This window comes from Garra rufa, chromosome 9 (assembly GCF_049309525.1).
Source record: "Garra rufa chromosome 9, GarRuf1.0, whole genome shotgun sequence".
NCBI classification, from domain to species: Eukaryota; Metazoa; Chordata; class Actinopteri; order Cypriniformes; family Cyprinidae; genus Garra; species Garra rufa.
Genome location: NC_133369.1, coordinates 42,983,178 through 42,993,643, shown reverse-complemented (window position 1 = coordinate 42,993,643; position 10,466 = coordinate 42,983,178). Strand labels below are relative to the sequence as shown.

At 37.0% G+C, this 10,466-nt stretch overlaps 1 long non-coding RNA gene across 2 annotated transcripts; it reads right to left on the bottom strand.

Moving 5' to 3' along the window:
• Positions 1–516: 516 nt before the first annotated feature.
• Positions 517–4,812, bottom strand: LOC141343043 (uncharacterized). Of its 2 annotated transcripts, XR_012356710.1 has the most exons (6): positions 4,682–4,812; positions 4,420–4,511; positions 4,280–4,329; positions 4,036–4,125; positions 3,135–3,835; positions 517–1,475 (listed from the first exon to the last, which is right to left on the bottom strand). It is a non-coding gene; the product is annotated as an uncharacterized lncRNA (long non-coding RNA). The 2 variants fall into 2 exon arrangements; XR_012356709.1 differs by having other exon boundaries at positions 517–3,835.
• Positions 4,813–10,466: the final 5,654 nt, after the last annotated feature.

The window sequence follows — 10,466 nt, the reverse complement described above, 5'->3', positions numbered from 1 at the left end:
CACAGATCAGACGTACTGTAATTCAGCAGCTGGACGGACGGGTGGCGTGTTGGACTCATCCCTGCGCTCCTACACACACTGCGTTTCCTTCTCACAGCCGCGATCTGCTGGACGGATGGGAGCAGCTGCGCTGGAGGAGGAAGGCCATGAGAAAGCCGCGCGAGTGGGAGAGAAACACAGGAAGAGGAAATGAGAAGCACAGTGGGAAATTTAATCCAAACATACAACTAAAGAAGGATTCTTCAAGTCAAAGATTTCCACTTGATGTGAATAACTAGTCTAGACCTAACTACCCAGACAGCACACATACGTCGGGCCATCATCGTCCCGACTTACAAAACTTCATCGGCTCCATTTGATCGCGAATGCTCTCCGGCCGACGTTCGGACGACGCAGCTTTAAATCCCCGCTGCTCTGCGTGGGTGCGGTTCACCGGCGTTTTGCTCATCCTTATTCTAACGTACCATCCGCGGCAGGAGCCGCTGGTTTATAATAAAACAATACACACCACACCACTCTCAATAACGGTTGCTTATTTATTAACACTTCCAAGGAAGACATTAAATACACAAATACATTTACATTTATCAGATACTTGCATCAAAAGTGACATACAAATGAGAAGCATTCACTCTTTCAAAGAGTAACTATCTTTTTTTACCACAGCATTTGCAGTAAAACCATAGTAAAAACTAAATCAATATTTTTACTACGATAACCATTGTTTAACAATGACTGTTGCAGTAAAACCACAGTAAGTACAAAACTAACCATTACTACAGTATTTGCAGTAAAACCATAGCAACCACATTTATTATGATTTCATAAACTATGGTTACCACAGTTTTACTGTAGTATTACTACAATTTAACTGTAGTAGAACAATGGCATCAAAACCTTATGAACCAAAAAACTAAAAAAAAATGTTTACTACACTTATGGTTGCTACAGTTTTGCTATTGTAAAACCAAGGTTAACTGCTCTATAATTATACACACATTTCATAATACTTATCATTTCAAAGTAGGTTTACAGAAAATGCATTTTTCCAAGGTTACAATGAAAAAAAAAAAAACTTTAATCAGCCAGAGGTGACTGAGACTTACTGGGAAAGATCTTTTAGCAACAAAGAAATGTCCATATGACAGCAGCTCAAAGATAAAGGTAATTATCTATTTTTATTGCCACATCAGAATCTAATCTATCTTCATGGCAAAAACCAATGTGCAATATTAGAGCTACATGAACACAAAATAAAAACCGAGCAAAACACAGTATTTTGTCATTTTGTTGATGCAAAAAGTGTTTTTATCAAAACTCATACAAAGCGGGTTGAAAATTGATACCCTTAAAGGCAATATAAGGATAATTTTTCACAGTTTTGGATGTCCATGTACAGTTGGCATCATCTGAAGGACTTGTTGAGTGTTGCCATCTTCTGGATCCGATCTTGAACTGGTGTAATCTCTGATAACCTTGGGATGGGCATCCAGAGAAAGAAACAGGAAAGCAAAAGGAGAAAGATTAGCATAGCAGCTGTTCATATTATTTCAGACAAAGGATGATTTGTTTAAATTACATATAACTGTAGTGCAATGTTATGAGATGTGTTATGTGAATGCTTGGCTAAAAATGTGTATTTTAAATTAATTTAAACAAAAGGATTGTACCTGACCCCCGGACATTATCAGTAAGGCTATTTTGAAGTTAAGGAATAAAATACAAAAAATTTGCTACTTATACTTTAGTGGACTTTGATATATCCTCACTATTACCAATAGTCCAGAGTTTTGTAACCTCATTACAGGCCTAGTACTATAGCTGCTGTTCCCCCTATTTGTGCTTATTGTGATCTGGTTTAATCACAATAAGAATTTATATAGAACCCTTTGTAAATATATTATTTGCCCTCAGTATTCAGGAAACAGACACAGTCTCTACAGAATGAACTACATGTGCCACAGTATCATTTAAAGGGTTAGTTCACCCAAAAATGAAAATTCTGTCATTAATTCCTCACTCTCATGCCATTCCAAAACCGTAAGACCTTTGTTCATCTTCAAAACACAAATCAAGATATTTTGGATGAAATCTGAGAACTTTCTGACCCTGCATAGACAGCAAGAGCCCTACCACGGTCAAGACACAGAAGGGTAGTAATGACATTATTAAAATAGTCCATGTGACATCAGCGATTCAACCTTAATTTTACGATGCTATGAGAATACAAATTTAGTTTCTTTTGTGCAAAAATTACTCTCATAGTTTCATAAAATTACAGTTGAACCACAGATGTCACATGGACAATTTCAACAATGCCATTAATACCCTTCTCTGTCTTGACCGTGGTGGTACCCTTGCTGTCTATGCAGGGTCAGCTCTTGGATTTTATCAAAACAACATGGGCGTGAGTAATTAATGATTACCTAAATCATGTTTAGGTGAACTAGCCCTGTAAGTGTGCGGTACATCATAACTGTAATGTGCACTACCTTTCAAAAGTTTACGTCTTTGAAATAAGTCGCTTCTGCTCACCAAGGCTGCATTTATTTGATCAAAAATGGAGTAAAAACAATAATATTGTAAAATATTATTACAATTTAACAAAATATTTTTATGTGAATATATTGTGAAATTAAATTTCTTTTTATCAAAGCTGCATTTTCAGCATCATTACTCCAGTCTTCAGTGTGACATGATCCTTCAGAAATCATTCTAATATACTGATTTGCTGCTCAAAAAACATTTTTCATTTGTAATTATCAATGTCTTATCATTATCAATTATCAAAAGTTAAAGGAAACATTTCTGTTTCAAATAAATGCTGTTAATTTAAAAAAAACTTTATTCATCAAAAAAATCCTCCTGCATTGAGTCAAACACATGATTAATGATTTCTGAAGGATCATGTGACCCTGAAGACTGGAGTAAAGATACTGAAAATTGCATCACAGAAATAAATTACTTATCTAACTATATTAAAATAGAAAACAATCATTTTAAATTATATTAATTTCACAATATTACTGTTTAACCGTATTATTTATCAAAATACACAAAACTGAGGTGGGCAGAAGAGACTTTACCATACCAAACCTTACGAAACAGTAGTGTATGTTTGATATTTTACTTACTAGACCTTTGGTTTACAGCACTTTGGAGAAGAAGGTTCACTCTGAGTCTGCTGATGTGCAACAGGCCATCATCATGGAAGAATCTAGGGACAAAACATGCAATTTGTCACAGAGACCACAATATTTAGTATGCAGTTGCTGGTTTATTAGAAGGTTAAACAAATTAAAGTACAGGCACAATGCAGAAAAAAAGTATACATAATATACTACAATTAGATAACAGAATATGTTTTTAGTTTAAAGTAGAGTTGCATTTGGCTGTTGTTGTGAACTTTTTCTCAGAGACCAGGAGACGTTTGGAAATCTTGAAGCAGAAGTTTCTCTTTATTGAGATACGAGCTGTTCGTTGCTGCAGTCATCAAAGTTCGTCTAACTAAGGCATATACATTACAGTTTATATACCTTTCCAAAGGGGGAGGGATACATAGAGGTGGAGGCAATTTAAACAAAGCATGCAAATGTGATATAGATAATCAGCCTAGTAGGATTTTCCCATCCTTGATCTATTTAGAATACAAGTGTCATTCAAATGCAAAGGTGCTAAACAAAAGGCAGTTGTATCTTGAGCTTAGAATTCACACTTAACTTGGGAAAACCTGCCAGGTGTTCAGGAACTGCAGGAGAACAGGAACTGGCAGGAGCCACTTGCTACTAACTTTGCTTGAGAGAATAATTTGATGTCCTCATTTTTACCATAAATGCTAAATACAATGTAGGAACAAAAAAATCATTAACAGAATCTTAAATTTGTAATCCTTCACTGTGAAAAGCTTCTTAAAATTACTATAATAAATAAATATTTAATTTTGCAAAAGAAATTAGCAGACACTTGGTTACGTAGGTTAAATATATTGTGGGAAAAATGCATATGAAGTTATTTTTATGAGCTTCTTCGGTTCACCTGTATTTCCTGCTTCTGTCAGCAGCTCTCTGAAGACATATCGAAACCTTGGAGCTTCCCTTCCGTTGTGGAGGCTTTATTTCTGTCCCCCTGAAAGAACATATTTTGTCAGTATGCGTTTACGTTACATGATCCAAAAGCATTTTAACTTGTAAGATTTAGGTTCAATAACCCACAGACAAATTGTCAGCAAAAAAGCCAAAAGGTTTCATAAACAAGAGCTCAATCTCTAGAGTTAGCATACCTCATCTGTGAGATGCCAACAGACTTTTTCGAAGACATTCTGCACCATTTCTGCAAAGTAAATATTCAACAGAAACGTGTCAATTACAAGTAAGGAACAGTTTTATGTAATAATTGTGTGGTTTTAAGCACTAAACTTACCTAAAAGCAGCGACAACAGCAGCGAGAGATGGAGTTTTAGTGTCAGGTGTAGTGCTGCAGCCCCGTTTCCATGGCAACCTCTCCAGTGTAAACTTAGACATTGAACATATTAAAATATGTCAAAGTCACGCAGTATTTACAAAAGTAAACATCTAGAATTGAATCATTACATTATTAATCTAAGTTCATTCAATCATTATCCAATAATGAATTTAAAACTGATTTTTAGTTTAAAAAGGAACCGCAACAATAGCTGGCTCACCGTAGAGACCGTAACTTTCTGGCAGCCTGTAACAGAGTGAAAAACACGACGAAAAACGTTAGTTAGGACAAAGTAGTACAACACTACTGATATAAAAACTAAAAACAAACTCTGAACTAAGCTTTTTGCTGCTCAGCGTCTAACGTTAGCTCGTCTCCTCAGAGAAACAGCTGGAAACAGTAAAATAAAATCTGTTACGGTTAGCTAAACAAGTTCACGTTATTTGGAAACGAGCCAAAGTCTCAAGTAGGGCTCACGGCAAAGTCTTTTACCTGTACTACAGTGCACCAAGCGCCTTACTAGTTATAAAGTGTCACAGAATTAACAAAATAATATATTTTTTCCAATTTAACTCAAGTGAAAACTTACCTGAAAGCCACGGATGTCGCCGGAGGAGTCGCCATCTCTATGGTGGGTTGCTAAGAGACGAAAAACCGTACAAGTTCAAACAGAAAAGCGCGGCATCGGCCTTCTGTCGTGAGCCGACTCAGGGCCGACGTTTGATGAGCTGGCAAAATAGAGCACTGACCAAATTACACCCGCCTACGCCTGGACGATCCTTTTTAGATTTTAGAGTTATGAGGCCGACGTTCTGCTCACATCGGCCCGACGTATGTGTGCTGTCTGGGTAGTCTCCTACCACGCTACAATCCCTCACGCTCCCTAAGGAGCAAAACTCTGGACTTTTAGTAGTACCTAGGATAGCAAAGTCCACTAAAGGAGGGAGAGCCTTTTCACATTTGGCTCCCAAACTCTGGAATAGCCTTCCTGATAACGTTCGGGGTTCGGACACACTCTCTATGTTTAAATCTAGATTAAAGACTCATCTCTTTAGCCAAGCATTCACATAATGGATCTCATAACGTTGTACTTCAGTTACATCTGATCAAATGCACATCAAAATTCTTCAGCTTAGGCAAAACACATAATTTTTGCTTGGTTGGAACAGCAGCTACGCTAATTGTTTCTCTATTTGTTTTTCTGTTTCTGCCACGGGATAGGAATTACACAAGATTCAGCCTGGATTCAGAAGAAGAGAAGATGCCAGCCTTGAAACAACATACAGCACTACACCATTTTTCTACAAGTTTGATTGCAACACATAATCATTACTATTAGTGTTCATCATCTGTTTTTGATTACACCATTACCGTTTTTAATATTTATACCATATGTACATCGACTTAACATACAGTAGTCACCACTAATAAGCTACTAAATATATTGTAGTAGCCTACATTTTTTGTACAGCTGCTTTGCAACGAATTGTATTGTGAAAAGCGCTATACAAATAAACTTGAATTGAATTGAATCTGTTAGTCGAAGCCACGCGGACGCAGCTGACGGCACAAGAGAGCAGATTCACTCAAACATGCGGCGCTTATTTACCCACAAATCACAGTAATGATCGCTGGGCTGTTTGTTCACAGGGAACGCAGAAGCATCCGCGCTTATGCTCCTCGAGACGACCGAGAGGAGCGCAGACTGAGGTTTTTTGGAGGGCGCTCTTCACCACATGGAGGAGACACATGAGGAGGGCGTGACGAGTCACGTGACCAAACAGGAGCCAATGAGATGAAGGGAATTCAGGTTCACTACAAAGTTTAGTGGGTCAAGCCCGACTGTGGACAGCAGCAGCCAATGAGACGAGCTCAGCGCACGAGAGAGAGAGAGAGAATGATGCACCGCGCGGTTACAGACACATGAAATGTGATCATCTTGTGTGAAAGCAGCTGCTCGAGAGAGACGGATAGACAGAGACCAGCGGCGACAGAGATATGAATAGATGAGTGCAATACCACACTGACTCAATCATGAACATCTGGTTTTATATGTGTATTGGCTGGGTCAGCATATAGTCAGCACAAGCATTTATATGTATTGCATTTGGTAACTTGTTTCAACTCCAAAACTTAAGCCACAAAGCAACTCAAATTACATTAAACAAACTTAAATTTTTGAGTTAGGTCTTGTATAACTTAAAGTGCAAAAAATGATTTTCTTATTTAGATTTTTTGTCTTGTTTCCAGCCAAAATGTCAAAAAATTCTTAAATCAGGAAGGATTTTCTAGACGAATAAAAATTGTCTCTGTTTCCAAAAAAAAAAAACGTGTTAAAATTAAGTGTGTTTTTGCTTGAAACAAGCAAAATAATCTGCCAGTGGGTTAAGAAAAATAATTTTGTTTTTGTTTTGAAATGAGATTATTTTGCTTGTTCTAAGCAAAAACTCACCCTAGTTTTGACTTGTGTTTTCTGAAAACAAGAAAATAAGTTTTACTTGTTTAGAAAATCCTTCTTGTTTCAGGAATTTTTAGATATTTTGGCTGGAAACAAGAAATCAGAATTTTTTCTGCCATGACTTACTGATCACACTGCAAAAAATGCTTTTCTAGCTTAGATTTTTTGTCTTGAATCCAGCCAAAATATCTAAAAATTCTTAAATCAAGAAGGATTTTCTATGAGTAAAAATTATTTTCTTGTTTTCAGAAAAAACAAGTCAAAATTAAGTGAGTTTTTGCTTAGAACAAGCCAAAAAATCTGCCAATGGGGTAATAAAAAAAAATCTTATTTCAAACAGAAAACAAGATCAGTTTTCTTACCCCATTGGCAGATAATTTTGCTTGTTTCAAACAAAAATGTCCTTAATTTTGATTTTTTTTTTTTTTTTTTTTTTTTTTTTTTCTGAAAACAAGACAATAATTTTTACTCATCTAGAAAATCCTTCTTGATTTAAGAATTTTTATATTTTGGCTGGAAACAGCAGCAGTACCAGCAGTACCCCCCCCCCCCCCTTTTTTTTTTTTTTTTTCTTACTGCCGCAGCAGTACCCGCTCCCGCAGGAGCCCCCCTTTTTCTTCATATTTTGCCTTAGCAGCCCCACTGCTACAATCATCCAGCATGCCTTCAGCCAAAAAACTAAGCACCTTTTGGGGTTTACAGCGGTTTTCCCTTGGCTGCTGTCCTGCGATCGTTTAGCCTTTTGGGGAGCTATTGGGTTCGGGCCGATTGCCGAGCTCGGACCCTCTCCCCGGGCAGGGGGAGTGCCCCGGGCTCGGGAACGAATTTCGAGCTCGGAGCCCTCTCCCGGACAGCACGCCAAATACGCTTAACCTCACACGCTATCCTTTTACTCTGTTTATTATCAGTAAGTGGGAACTCGTGAATTCAGCTTTATTAAAACCAGATGATCAGGATGTGCAACGCAGTGAAGTTGAGTGAACTCCGCGACGCACCAGACATCACTCACAGGAAGCCTCAGCTCACAAGCGGCCATCTCTCCCCTTCGTACGGTAATTCCGAACAATCACTCCCACAACTTCAAACCTTCTGATGATGCACCCTCTCTCAGGTACGAACCCACTTTTATATCCTCCTTGCTTCTGTCGTTAATTGAAATGCGCCTCCCTATACACGCAAAGTGAAAGTAAAAATAAAAGTAAACAAAACGAAGATGTGGCGTAAAGCTCCTTTTTTTCTTGATCGCCACAAACTGTACTTTTTACTCCCTGCAATTTTATTTCATCTTGAAAAGTACATTTTTATTTGATCCTATGCACATTAAATATGCTAAACAGAAGCTCAAATGTGCATGCTTGACGTGAGAATCAATGATCTTTGTTCTGATGCATCAATCCCACACATTTCTACTTCAGTTATGACTTTCATCAGGTAAATGTCTGGCTTCAAAAGTTCACCATCAAATCTGAGGAAGCATATTGAGGTAGCAAACTTGCATTTCCCCCCAAAAAGTTGAGAATTTAATAATAATTAATATTTTTGGTGGAAATTATTTTATTTTTTAAATTAATGTAACAAATCTCCTAAAAACTGTTGGATGTTAAATTGCATTGCATGTTAAATTAATTGTAAAAAAAAAAATAAAAAAAAAAATAAAAAAAATAAATAAATCTATGACTCTCCTCATTAATTCAACACATTCTTGTATTTTGTCTGGAATGTGTTTTTAGCCTTCACATCTCACTCTTCAAAGGGATAATACACCAAAATATAAAAATCCTCTCATTTACTGTACTCATGTCATGCCAGATGTTTATTACTTTCTTTGTTTCAGATGAACACAAGCAAAGATTTTTATTCTTTATAATTTAAGGGGACAGGACCACTTCAGAAACCACAGAAAGTGAACACAATGGTCAAGTTTAAAATATTAATATTTCTTCTTTGTCTTACATATGCCTATCGTTTCACTTAAGAAGACAGTGATCCATTGAGACACCTTCACACAACTATCACGATTTTATATGACACTTCAGAGAATCAGACCTTGGACTGAGTTAAATGTAAAAAAAAAACAGTACAGTTATTTAATTTCCATCTCAGACTGTTCAAATAGTCAAGTACAGCACTGTGTTTCTTCAACAACAACAGATGAATATGAGAGAAGTACAGCAGGTGTCAGAGTTCAGCTGCAGATCTGTGGACCAACACACACACACACACACACACACACACACACACACACACACACACACACACACACACACTATAAGCTTCTACTATATTGAAAGCACTGTTGTCAGATGAGATTCTCATTTGGCATTCAATAAAAAGTCATATTTAGTCTAATTATATTCAATTATTACTATAATACAAAGAAACTAAATCAGTGTACAATCTACAATATAGAAAATTACTTTCAGTCAAATACTATTTCAGTCCTACTACTTTCCAATATTCCAAAATTTCAATGTGTTTCAATGTGTTAATTGTCATTTATCTTTGTGAAACTGACTACCAATTTAAGTAAGAATTGTTTCAAAGTAAAAATGTGTTTTCCGCTCAGTCTAACTATAGCACTTACACAACATACAGACATCATCGTTTACAGCTGATTCTATGAACTGTTGTGTGGGTGTCTCAGTAATAGAAATATCATTTAATATGTGATCTAATATGCACAAAATCCAACATAAACTCACACAGAGAGACTTAGAAACCCCTTTAGGTCCAAAAGATGTCCGACACACCATGAATTTTTGAAAGTAATCTTTGAGTTTGGTGGCTGCTTTAAGACAGGAATGATCTCTGGAGATTGTTATGAGGAAGGACATGTTTGGTACTTGTGGCCGTATTAGAGTACGGTTCATGAGAAAGCAGCTCCGCGGGCCACGGCGAAACGAACACACCGCACAGACTCGCAAATGTCAGAGCGGCTTCCTGCTGCGCGGCCCATCAATGCTGACCCGCGACCCCACGACCCCGCCGGCGCACGGCAGCGTTCACGCTAGACTGTTCTGAGGTCAGACGGCATGCAATTAGCACGAGGATGAGAAGCAGAGCGGGAGCGGGAACGAGAATGAGAGTGGGAGGAAGAGGAAGAAACAGAGTACGACGCTATTTTTAGATGAGGCAAAAATACATGCTTAAAAAAGAGAGAAAAGCTTCAGAAGACATATCCAAACTCTTGACAATTGCTTTAATGTGCAAATACAGCACTAAAAACACTTCATGCTAAATCCACCTTAAAACAGTCAAACATATATTGATAGCACATTTATTCATTTAGCAGATGATTTGATTGCAATTTATTTCACGGTGTCCTTGTTACAGTGTAATTACATATTTAAATACTATTAATATATATTATAATGTTTAATTAAAGTGTTTAGGTAATATTAATTAACTGCATGTACTTACTATATGGTTAGGGTTTGGATGAGGATTTGGTTTAGGATTAGTTGCATGTAATTATGCATCATTTATTGTTATTACTATATTAGGTAAATGTGACATGCATAATAAAGACAGTGTAAAATAAAGTGTT